The 12651-nt window shown below is 41.4% G+C and overlaps 1 protein-coding gene across 10 annotated transcripts in view; it reads right to left on the minus strand.

Moving 5' to 3' along the window:
• The window catches only part of LOC117268171 (RNA binding protein fox-1 homolog 3-like), a 462203-nt gene that overhangs the window by 214222 nt on the left and 235330 nt on the right, over positions 1 to 12651 (minus strand). The gene's annotated exons all lie outside the window — the stretch shown is intronic.

Consider the following 12651-nt stretch of genomic DNA (forward strand, 5'->3'; position numbering starts at 1 on the left):
CTTCATGTGTGTTCACATGCTTTCGCTAGTCTCGTGCACAAGTGCGTGCACACATGATCACAGTGTACAGAGAGGCAGTAAGAGCTACAGGCTACAATGAGGCTAAAAACAGAGTTTAAATGACATGTTTCCAAACAACTTTTTATGTCGGGGCTTCAGGACACTTGGATCACTACAGACGAGCAGTATGGGGATATTTTGTGGTTTCAATTATGTGTTTTTTTGGACGTTTTAATCTGGGGTGCTGTCAGCCTGCTTTGGGTGGAGTTGTGCTGCTACCCCCTCTACCCTGGGATCTCCGCAAGGGATGTGAGGACTCTAAAACTTCACCTGAGCCTCCCTCAGCATATGGGTGAGTAGATAATGGCTGAATTTTCATTTCTGGGTGCACTATCCCTTTAAGTAGGCTTGTATTGTTTGGCTGTCTGAATTACTCTGCAATTTTTTAGTCGATTGGCATGCGTGGGCACTCTATAAAGGCAGGTAGTTGTCATCCAAGCTCTCCCTCTCTGAAGCCGAATTCACATCCCACTTCCAGTTCGCCGAACTTCCGCAGTTGTTGCAGGTAAGAGAGTGGTTTCTGCATTGTTTGTGCCATAGTTTATCTTTTGTTTTATCCTGTGGCTTATATTGCTGACTTATAGCTTTGTAGATTGTCCTGGCTTGGCTCCCCACCCCTCCTTCAGGAGTGACTCTGATGCGTATCTCTGTCAGTAGGTTTACCTGTTTCTTGCGCCGTAACTTTAGCATGTAGTCACTAAATAAGTGCTTTGCTTTAGGTAATGGCGGTTAGCTGAAGGAGCACCACACGCTCCTTCCTTTTTGTATTGTTTTTCTTGTGATTAATAACCTTTAAATAATGTTAATAAAGAATTACTGTTGAACAGAACCATGTCTTCTGCCTCATAGTATAACAAACCTGAGTGCCTTCTGAGTTATTTGTCTTAAGTAATAAGTCCTTCGGTGAAATTCCTAAGGTGGCATTGTCGGCTCCTGTTGTTCACACTAGTTGGTGCCCTTAAGAATACCTCAACCCCACCACAATTGTGAACTGGAGGGTGGGCGTTACATTACCTTAACCACGCCATCTGGCCCTGTGGACTGCACATTGTTCAGAGGGCTCATATTTCTGAAGCTAGAAAATAAACCTTGTGCAGAAAGCCCATTTCTTCCAACAGCCAGGTATCCTGAATACAAATAGTGCTCCAAAGGGCCTTTTCTATGAAAATAAGCTACACGCACTCTCAAACAGAGACACATGGCTAATTATTATGTATTATTATGGGATACCGGGGTTCTCCAACAAATGGCATTCAGTCCAATAAGACATTTTACAGACCACTGGTGCTTCCGAATTATGAGCTGTCAGAACAATGGCATGGCACCATTGCTGTGGATCTGGACGGCCTTATCAATTTTAACCGCCTTATAAGCGCAGTGCAGAGCGGCAGTTATTAGCTAGCCAGTGGGACATGAAGGGAGGGACTCATATGCACTAACATGCATCTGCAGCCAGGTACAAAAACAAAGAACAGAGAAACTGTGATTACAACACACAGAGGGAGTATGACTTCATTCTCTGCTCTAGAACACCATTACTCCACTATATCATTACATAGAAAATAGTGGTTTGCTGATATATTAATGTTCAAAATCACATATATGGAACCTGTTTAGTACTTTTCATTCATCTTCTAACCGCTTCATCCTCTTGAGGGTCGCGGGGGGGGCTGGAGCCTATCCCAGCTGACATCGGGCGAGAGGCAGGGTACACCCTGGACAGGTTGCCAGACTATCGCAGGGCTGACACATAGAGACAAACAACCATTCACGCTCACATTCACACCTATGGATAATTTAGAGTTACCAATTAACCTAGTCCCCAATCTGCATGTCTTTGGACTGTGGGAGGAAGCCGGAGTGCCCGGAGAGAACCCATGCTGACACGGGGAGAACATGCAAACTCCGCACAGAAGGGCTCCCACGCCCGGGATCGAACCGGCAACCCTCTTGCTGTGAGGCGAGAGTGCTAACCACCACACTGCCCTGTTTAGTACTTTTATATTGGGTAATTTGCTAAGTTTACCACCCGAAACCATGTTTGCTGTCCGGGTATTGAAATGTGTTTGAATAGTGTTCCCCTACTGTCAATGCGTAGCGCCCCCGTCGATGGCTAGGGTCAGGGTGTAGGGTTTGGTTAAGGTTTAGGTAGGGGGACACATATCGACAGGGAAACAGCAACACTGACAAAGAAAAGAAGTGATATAAAAAGAAGCAAAAAAGGAGTAAACATTGGCACGGCTTTCCACCACTGGAGATAACTCTTCGTGAGTAAAGAGATGAGGTTTGCTGAACTTGGTTTTGATGTGGCTGTTTTCCTGCGACTGTAGTCTTGCTAAAACTGAGCAAAACAAGCTATAATGTAAACTATAGGCTGACACCACACATGGAGATTATAGACTGGCTCTAAGCATTTTAGCAGTTTGGTCAAATTTTGCATGTTTTTGTCGTGCTGTTAATTATTGATGTGAAATGTTGCCCCCTGTTAGTCTGGATCATGTGACCAGGCTTTACATGTTGTAGCTTTAAGGCATGTATCCAAACTTCTTCTGCTGCTGTTTATGATTTGTCAAAATGTAAATGGTATCTCTCTGAATTTAGTGATGTAAGAAGTAATGATGGTGGGACCTTTCGCAATAATGTTTGGTACATCAGGTTTTATTTAATTGTCAACCAATTTAGACAGGTGTTACCGCACATAAGTTAAAAAAAATATCTGGCAGTGATTTTATTATATCGGTCAGAGTGACTAATTGAGTGTATGATTGGGTCTGAATGTGCATTTGCATCAATGTCTACAAACATTTAATCTTGTGAGCGAACATCACAGCCCACATATATGTGCGTCTGCCCATACAGCAGCATGTTTCTGCCTCAGTGTGTGACTGTTCTCATATAGCGGCTGCTTTTCTGCTGACTTGTGTATCTTTGCAGGCCTCAGGTTGGCTGTTGCCCAGAAGCCCAGCCGGTGAACCGCAGAGAAAGCGCATTGATTTCATCCCAGCAGAAATCCCTTCTCCCGGTACCCGCCTTCCTACCCCGCCCCGCACCTGATTAAGCATTTGCAGGGATCCATGCCAACACAATTTGTCATTTATCAAAAGTAATTAAAAGCAATTTCTTTTCTCTTGTTGATTGGGAATTGACTAATTGTTGAGTCTGTGAAAACGGGGGAATAAATAAAACAGGGAAGGATGAATTTTACATAAACTCAGAGGAAAACATAAATGCTGTAAAATGAGGGCCAGACATCTGGCTCTGTGATTTCTCTCTACATGATTATGACTGCACAACCGAAACAGTTGTTTAGCGCATTCTGATATACAACCCATAGGCAGTAAATAATATATTAGAAACAGCGTATTGACTAGCAGACTTAAAAGGCTGTTTTCACTTCATGTTGTGTGAACACAAGAGTGGGAGGAAAATACAAACACTGGTTGGTTACTTGTTAACAGAAAATGAAAAACGCTGCTCCCACTTGTGCCAAAGGAGATATTTGAGCCGGTAAATACCAACGTTTCAGTCTGAGAGGAAAAACAACAGGATAGAAGGTACAGAGAAAAGAGGGAGAGGAGCTGAAGCCATCCTACTGCAGAGATTACAGTACGTCTACCCAATGAAACCAAGCAATACCGTTTCAACATTATCGGTAACAACCTCTGAATGCACCATTACCTTCTATAAGGGCAGAATGAAATGTCAGAATTGATTCGAGAGGGGAGGGTTGAGATATAAGTGGGCAACTAAGGTGGCCATTTTGTTTCAGTGGCCCTTTATTTGGTGTCCCTGGATCATTAGCAGACAGCAAAAAAGAGCTGGAAGAACATGAAGGAGGTGTGGGCGGCCATCACGCGTGTCTCCGGTGACAGCATGTGAAATGAAAACAGAAAAAGAAACCACACACACAAAAAGGCAGGAATCAAAGGAAAAAAAAAAAAAGAAGAGGCACGCGGAAACGCCAGAGGAGTCGTTTAAATTTCCCACCACTTTGTAAATAACTTTAGCTGCACAAATACCTGGCTTTGCTCTGAGCGCATAAAAAAAATTTCCAGCCAACAATTTATTCTCTGCCAACAAATGGAGCCGTTGCTTCAATGAGACGATTTGAATATCCCTTTGAAGGCTGCAGATGGACAAGCAATACTATCATTGCCTGAGAACACAGAAATAATTGGGCAACAGTGGGAGAAGCCTACATTCACGTCTCTGCTGAGACAGAGCCCTGCTTGGAATATCTAATTGAACCTCTCACTCTCCTGCCTTTTGTTTACATTCCCATTCATCATAAAAAACTCAATTACTTATGTTCCCTAACATGTATGGTTATTAATGTTCTAATTATGCTTCTCCCCTCTAATCTTTTGCCTTGCAATTTGGGTGATATATGTCTGAACAACACGGCGAGTCCCCTGGAAGTGAAAGCTGAATTAGGAATCTATGTGCAATAACACACCTTCTCCTGGGAGCCATCTGACGAAGAGAGAAAGCTTGTCATAGTTTGTCTATACATGGGGATTTATTCCAGCTCAGCGAGCATGTGTTATTATATACTGTCTTTGTTCGACATGCATTTCGAAGCAGAAAGTTGACTAATCAGCTCTCACTAGCAACGGAGCAGATGTAGCTGGGGAAGCTGACAAGAAAAAAACGGCCAAAAAACAAGGCAAACTACCTCTGGCCAGCTCTTCTTATTCTTTTTGTGAAAGGCTATAGGTATGACAGCTTTAGAGGTATGAAATAATGTCAGTGAGAGCCTTGAGGAGCCCCTGCAGAGAGGCTGAGAGGGTCCTGTACTGCCTCAAGCAATGAGTGTTCTTCAAGGCTTTTCCTCAGAGCACTTTTACAAGAGCACAAATTAGGTGTAAGGAATGCCTGTGTCGGCGGGCGCACCCAGCCAGCACACAGAGAAAAGAGGAAAAAAATAAAATAAAAAAAAGGGGCAGAAACTTGGATGACAGTGAAGAAACGGAGGGCGTCATAAAGTGCGGAAAATAAGCTCTCACTTTCAAACGTTTACGGCGGCTCAAATATCTGATGATACCTCTCATAGCTTTTAATCTTTAATGTGAAAAATTAATCATCCCATTCATTATTTTAATAGCTGTCATTTTTCTCTCCCCAAAGTGATGATTTATAACCATTAAGCCCTGCGTAGGCTTGTGTGAGAGGGATTTATCGTAATGTTTGCACCAGGTAGCCTCCAACCATATTTCATTACTCTGACAAGCCATTAAAATGCCCTGATGATTAAACAACAGCTCTGAGGTCAGTGTGTATGGCTGTTTCTTTACCCATGCAGGAGCGAGAGGCGCAGCCAAGCAGGCAGGGACCCGTAGCCTAACAAAGCCCTTTTCCCCCCGGTTCCCTCCAGACTGGAGATCGCAGTTATAGATCTCTATCTGTTGTGCTGTGCAAGGGCGACAGGGGCGGATGAGAATAATGTACATGCACAGAAGCTACAATGAAATAAAGTTAAGAATGAGGCTATTATGCTGTTTTTTCCCCTCAGAGGTTTGACACCATGATAACTGTGCACTTAAAGGAAAAACTCTGCTCTCAGATACTCTTATATCCATCCATCTGTGGTATTCACTACGTTCCAGGAGTTATTTTGTGATCATGTATTGCCATTGATGCCTCTGGTCTACCCACTTGTCTCTTCCACTTCTATTTCACTTATTGATTTCCTACTGATCCTAACAGGCAGGGGCGTGTTAAGTACATCTGGGGGTAGAGGGGCAGCTCCATCACAGGCGGCCCCCAAAGACCCACCTCTAGTTTTTGGCTATTATATGATGGGCGGAAACATGTTGCTGAAGAGAGTACTATCTGTACAATGCTTTAAACATTTTGATTTAAGTCAGATCTTTGACAGGTCAAAATGATTTTAAATGGAGACCAAACCCAAATATTAAAGACGATGAAAGGCTCTGTGGTGACAAGAATAAATGATCTAGATAGGTAATATTTATCTATATTTAGGCCTGTGTATGGGTGCAGGGACACAACAAACTCAATACACAACAGCTATGTCTCAACTCAATACTGCATTCCACTTGTAAGGCTTAAAGTATGGAATGCATTCACACTAAAAGTGACTACATTCCCTACATTCAAACATGCCAGTATGCAGACTAAAAGTGCTTGACCTCTCAGTAGGATAGTGTACACTGATGTCCCACAGTGCAGTGCAAAAAAAGCAGATGATGATGATGAGACAGTTAAGCAATATCTTGGAAAATTAAAAAAAAGTATCATCACCAAATTGTCTCCTTTTTTGTGAAGTTCCCTAGGCAGTGTCCAGGACAGCAATTAGGAATCATGGACAGGGGGACGAAGTATTCCAAATAGGGCCACTCATCCACAGCCACTCCAGCATCAGCCATGCAGCCAGCAGGCATTAGGCATTAGCCCCCCATGACACTAGGCCTAGCAGTGTCATTACAAAATCAAGTTTGATTGACATCTGTGCAAAAAGTCTTCATATCTAAACAACAGAATACCCAATGACTCCTTAAAGGACATACTTGACAATGGGAGAGTACCAGCAACTAGCTCATGGTTGCAGTTTTAAATAGGTGATGTGAAACGCTCAAAGTGAAAGACACCAAAATAAGATCATTGTATGGCTTAAAGTAAGTTTGTTTGTTACGTACGTATGCTACCTTCACTCTTTACACAATGTCCCCTGACCGCCACTGCGTCCATTGTATTTACTATAGTCACTAGAGGTCCCACCTAACAAGAAACGTAAATAGGGATTTCAAGAAGCTGCCTGTATGGACGATCTACACAGCTGGTTTTTGGCAGAGGACAGTCTGGGGGAGTGTAATGACTTTTTTTTGGTACTATGTACAAAACACTGTATGCTACCAGTGTGTAGTGTTAAACTGGGACACAGCTACCTTGTTTTACTGGTGCCATGCATTCTGATGAATTGAATTTCTGCCTCTTACACCCTAGAAATCTTGTAAAATCCTGTATCACTGATAGCAAATTTGTGTTGCCCAGGACTGTGAAGGCATGACCGACCCTACTCTTCCTCTGAGTGGCTCCTTGCCTTCGTGGATTGCGTTAGGTCGAGGTGTGAGGAGTAAGATTGAACAGGGTTAGGGTAAGAATGTCAGGGTAAGCCAATCAGAGGCAAAGTAAGGCAGGGTAGGGCAGGTTATGCCTTTGCTATCCTGGGAAATGCAAATTCACTAGCTTTTCAGTGTCCGTGTAACATGCCAGTTGTAGAAAGAAGGCCTTTAACTGTTTCATTCTGAGGGACTGATACCAAACCCGTTTCACTTTGATGTTTTGGACAGTTGGAGTGAAAATTGTTCATTTTATCAAACCCACTGTTTTGTGCAGGAAGGTGACATTACTGCATTTGGCCAGTTATCTGATGGAATCAGGATCATACAGGAGACACAACAAACAAGGATGGCCAGAAACACAAGGCATATTGACAAACATTGTTTTAAATGTTGGCTTTTTATGTGTGAAGGGGGATAGCTGGAATTTTGTGGGTTGGAAAAGACAGATGTTGCTTGAGAAGTGGCAGGAGAAACAGCAGCCTGCAACACAAAATGGATTCCCACTCGATCCCAGCGGAGGACGCTGACTGAACAGCAGGCCAGGGAGCTGGGGGAGGATTTAACTCCCCTGCATGTATGTTCATGTCTAATGTCCTGAGTCCAATGGGCTGGATTGATCACTGATGCCACATCTGACAGTGACTGACAGCGCCTGTAATTGCTATGTTTGCTTTGTGAGAAGAGCAAACTGCCATGGTGGGACCATGTGGAGGCCTTTCCAATCACCTACAAGTCAGGGTATTACATCATAGTCCACAATGGTCACGGTCTGCCTGAGTGTTGTGAGCTACTTGATGAGGGGATGTGATCAGTGCCATTTGTGGCATGATGGGAAAAAAAAACACCTGCTATGATTCTCAATTATTGTCAACTGATATTCACCATTCAATCCAACATTTTTTTCATCACTCAATAATGTTCAAGTTCATTTATCAATATAGGATTTTGTCCCATGTTTCAAAAGAAATTAAAGAAAATAAAACTAAAGAAAGAGACAGAGAGACAGGAAGAAATAATTAATTTGGCCCTAAAGGCCCTTTTTTTTAGTGATTCATTTGCATGTCAGTATATATTTTAGAATTCTTGTTTCAATTTTATTTCACACAGAATGATGACACTTTGCAGCAATAAAGAGACAACATTTATTTTCCATTAACATTAACCAATCACGTTGAGGAGAACGGATGTCACAGCAATGGCAGAATCATTGCTGGCATTTTTTTTTTCCTGAATTGTTTTGATCATGAGTACTTTTACAAAGAATACAAATATTACGTGGCGAGAAAGTGATTTTTTTTCCCCCTCCGAATAAGGTCAATTTTTTCAAGCTTTAGGGCAATAAAAATAAAGGCATCAACCAATTACTTTGAGCGGAGCAAACATCAACACAATGGTGGACCCGTTGCCATCAGTGTATCTTTTCATATTGTTGTTTTTGTAATGAGTACTTTCACATAGAATGCAAATATCATGTGGTGAAAGCAACAATTTTTTTAAAAAAATTCTGAACAAGGTGAACTATTCTGAGCTTTCACGCCATGATCAAAGGCATCAACCAAATACGTTGTGTGGAATGGACATCACTACAATAGCAAATCTGCATTGCTGCAGGTGAGCATACTTTTGATGCAGGCAAGTATTTTGCATTTTCGTGTCATTTTTTCATCACACTGCCAGTGTGTAAGGACTTCAATAGAGACATAGAGCATTATGATGTATGATTACTGATGCATTAACATGTGTAAGTATATCTTACGTTGTCGCATATGGGTTCAGCTAATTTGAACTATTTCGCATGTTGTTGGACAGTTAAATCCAGAACAAGGCATCTTATTTTATAATCTGATATATTTTGTATGTAAAATCTTTATTTCTGAAGTAACTCGTAACAACAGCTGTCAGATGGATGTAGTGGAGTAAAAACGTACAATATTTCCCTCTGAAATGTAGTGTAGTAGAAATGTAAAAATAAAATGGAAATGCTTGAATACAGTTAAGTGCAAGTACCTCAAATTTGTACAAGTAGAGTACAAAAATAAATGCACTGAGTAACTTTCCATCACTGCCCGTGACGATGGGTTAAAGCATATTAAACAGCAGAGAGATATATTGGCAGAGAGATGGGATATCAGCCTGTGCCAGATTCTAAAAACTCTGTGTTGTTAACATTTACAGCTCCTGTTCCTGAGGGAGAGAAGTGATCATCAGTAAAATCACTCTCATAGATTTGAAAGCCTCGACTGAAAATTGGGACATATACTGTAGGCCATGATTTCTACAATTTTATTTCCTCTCACCACTGGTGCTTGGATCTGCTGTGGATGAATGTTAGAACATCCTGTTTGGCTGCTTCTGCTCGCTACAGCGATCCAACAGTTGTCACTGCGACAGAACAAAGGCTGCAGAGGGAAATTTGCATTCTAATGTGTCTTACGTCTCGTGTTTGTTGTGTCCCCGATGAGAAGCACCAAAAAATAGTGCTAATTTGTAATAGATATCAAAATTCCCAGCATTAAAAAGTTAATTACCGCAGCAAATACAGCAGTGACAAATGGCAGATAATGCCATTTCTGCAGATGACTGTCGTTTCCGCCAACCAGAAAAATGATATTTAGTATCCAGCTGTACTCCTGGATGCAAGAGGAGGAGGAGGAGGAGGAGGAGGAGGAGGAGGAGGGGAAAGGTACTTGTAATTCAGAATATTTTTTTTCTGCAACTTAGCAAGTTTTTCATCTATCAGCAAGGCACATTAAATCCCAGCTGGTCAGATGCTAGGCTCCTGATGCTCGGCTTTAGACATGAAACAAACCACTGCTGAAATGAAAGCAGTTCTCAGAGCTGTGGAAATTCGACTCCTACAAGAGTCTATTAAAAATACATGTTCAAATGAATCTTGGTGGTGATGACAAGTTTTACCATATTCTTCTTGAACTTTTAATGTACTCAGCCGCGACTTCAAAGGGGGAAATTAAATATTAAGGCTATTATCTAAGCTGTTCCCAATATTATCCAAGCTTAGGTTATTTATATAGTACAGTAATAATTATGTTATATAAGCCAGTTTTCATTTTTGAGCCAACATAATGATCAAGAGGTGGCTGGTTTGTAGTTTTGCAACCTAAAATGAGTAACCTAATTTATATATTTGCTGCAGTAAACCCAACAAGATTATGTAGATTTATTATAGCAGTCCTAGGTGGATATTGTAAATGTAAATATATCTATAATTTATGACTGCGGGGAAATAGATCATTTTTAATACAGTGGCTATGAGGAGCAGTACAACTTCTGGCAGAGGCCAGTGCATACTCAACATAATTTTGTGCATCTGTATAAAAACAACAACAACAACAAACAAAGAGTGAATTATTATCTGCTCTGATTGAGAAGAATCACAGTAAATCTGGTGCTTCCTAACCCGGATCACCACTGTTTACCCACCGGTGAGACAGTAAATACTCTGGCTGACATTTGAGGGAGGTTAGTGTGCTCAGAGAGCAAAGTGGAAGTGGAGGCTCAGATGAATTTGTCTGACAAATGCTCCTGGAGTATGTGTTGTCGACTGTGCTTCGGCGAGGCCCTGGACTGGGATTTGAGTCTGACTGAAGCCAAGCAAAGCATGCCAGATCACTAATTGCACAATTTAAAACCAAAGTCCCTGGCAGCTTGTCATTTGAAATGGAGAGAAGAGCCATTGCTTAATCAGTGAGCTCAACATAGATCTGCGAGGCTCTCCACTGAGGAACCCCAGACGTACGTGGTTGAAGCTCAGTGTCAACAGCCAAAGCAAAGACAAAGTGACGGGCTGGCTGCTGCTGCTGCTGTAAATGAAACGTTTTATGATCCGACGCATGCATGTGATTGGATGATTGAATCGCTGCACATCAACTGTTGGTGCACTGACAGGGATTTTATTTCCATTTAATTGTTCGTATATGAGCGGGCAACTGTTGCTCACAGTTGGTGGTGATGAAGTTCACAGCAGCTATGTGATGTCTCTTAAAGGCATCAAACAACTGTCTGGCCATTATGCAATTTAACTGCAGTTCTATTTTTTACATTCATCTGGCAATCTGACACTTTTCTATAAAGTACTTTTTTTCTTGTACGATTCATATCCACATTAGGTTCAGAGACACTTCAACATGCGGAGCAAAAGAGCCAGGAATCAAACTACTAACCTTATCTTTAATGGCAAGCACACTCCTGAGCTACAGTGGCTAAATGACATCAAACATCAAACCATCACTGCATTAAATTGATTTAATAAAATCGAGGTGCTGATGGAGTGAAATGTTTGCAATTCAAAGTTGTCAAATACCAGTGCTTCGGCATCAGACACTGATGAAAAAAGCCATCCTTTCATGTCGGCATGATACCCGGCTGGGTGCCATTAGTGTGAAACAGCAACTGACAATGTCAGGGGGAAACACTGCTAGACAACAACGTAAGTTGCTTAAACCTAACCATGTGCATGTGTTAGCTCAACGTAACCACATGTGTTTGTTGTTGAGAGAAAAAACGTCAATTCACAGTGTTGTACCAACGTATATGTTTTTTTTTGGAAAGAGACTTTATGCAAACTGTACATTTCCTGCGAAAACCAAAGTGTATTTTGGAAAGACACAATGCATGTAACGGTCTGAAGTTGACATGACGTCCCAGATCATCAACAACAGACACACCCAGGCTACCTTGCATGTCGAATGTCAATGTGGAAAGTCCACAACCAAGCTGCGATATGTAACGAGATTGGTGTGAAAATATGTTGATATTCCATTTTTTTTTTTTTTTTTTACTCTTGAATAGGTGTTAATGTTGTTTATATGAATCATTTATAAAAGGTTACGTTTTGTGTACAGTTGGAGCTGGAAAAAAAACTCATGCAATTAATGTTTGAAACAAGTTGTAAAAAAAAAAAAAAAAATAACAATGACAGAATCCAGACTGGATCACGATATTACCAAAATTCCAGGTCCAGTGAGAAACTTGTTTTAGTTAAAGGAGACCTATTAAGCTATTTTTTAAGTTTCATACTTGTATTTTGGGTTTCTACTAGAACATGATTACATGCTTCAATATTTAAAAAAAGACTTTATATTCCTCATATTGTCTGTGCTGAAACACCTGTATTCACCCTTTGTCTGAGATGCTCCAATTTCATGCCTGTCTCTTTAAGCCCCCCTCCCGAAAAAACCCAGTCCCCTCTGATTGGTCAGCATTTGTGGGTCTTCTTCTTCTTCTTCTCTGCACCATTGTTGCATCCAGAGAAAAGGCTTTTAATAAAGTATAGCAGCACTTTGTACCAAAAATCACCAATAAAAGCTTCAAAGAGACAACTGGACATGATCCAGCAGGAATATGATCTGAAGTCAGGGAGAAGTTAACATCACTGGCAACCCAGATTACACGTTTCCCTAATGTTAGCATGTAGTTACATATCCCCAGCCGGGGGGAATGACTGTAAAAGAGTATAATGACCAGTGGTGGAATGGTGGTTGATACG

This window comes from Epinephelus lanceolatus, chromosome 18 (assembly GCF_041903045.1).
Source record: "Epinephelus lanceolatus isolate andai-2023 chromosome 18, ASM4190304v1, whole genome shotgun sequence".
NCBI classification, from domain to species: Eukaryota; Metazoa; Chordata; class Actinopteri; order Perciformes; family Serranidae; genus Epinephelus; species Epinephelus lanceolatus.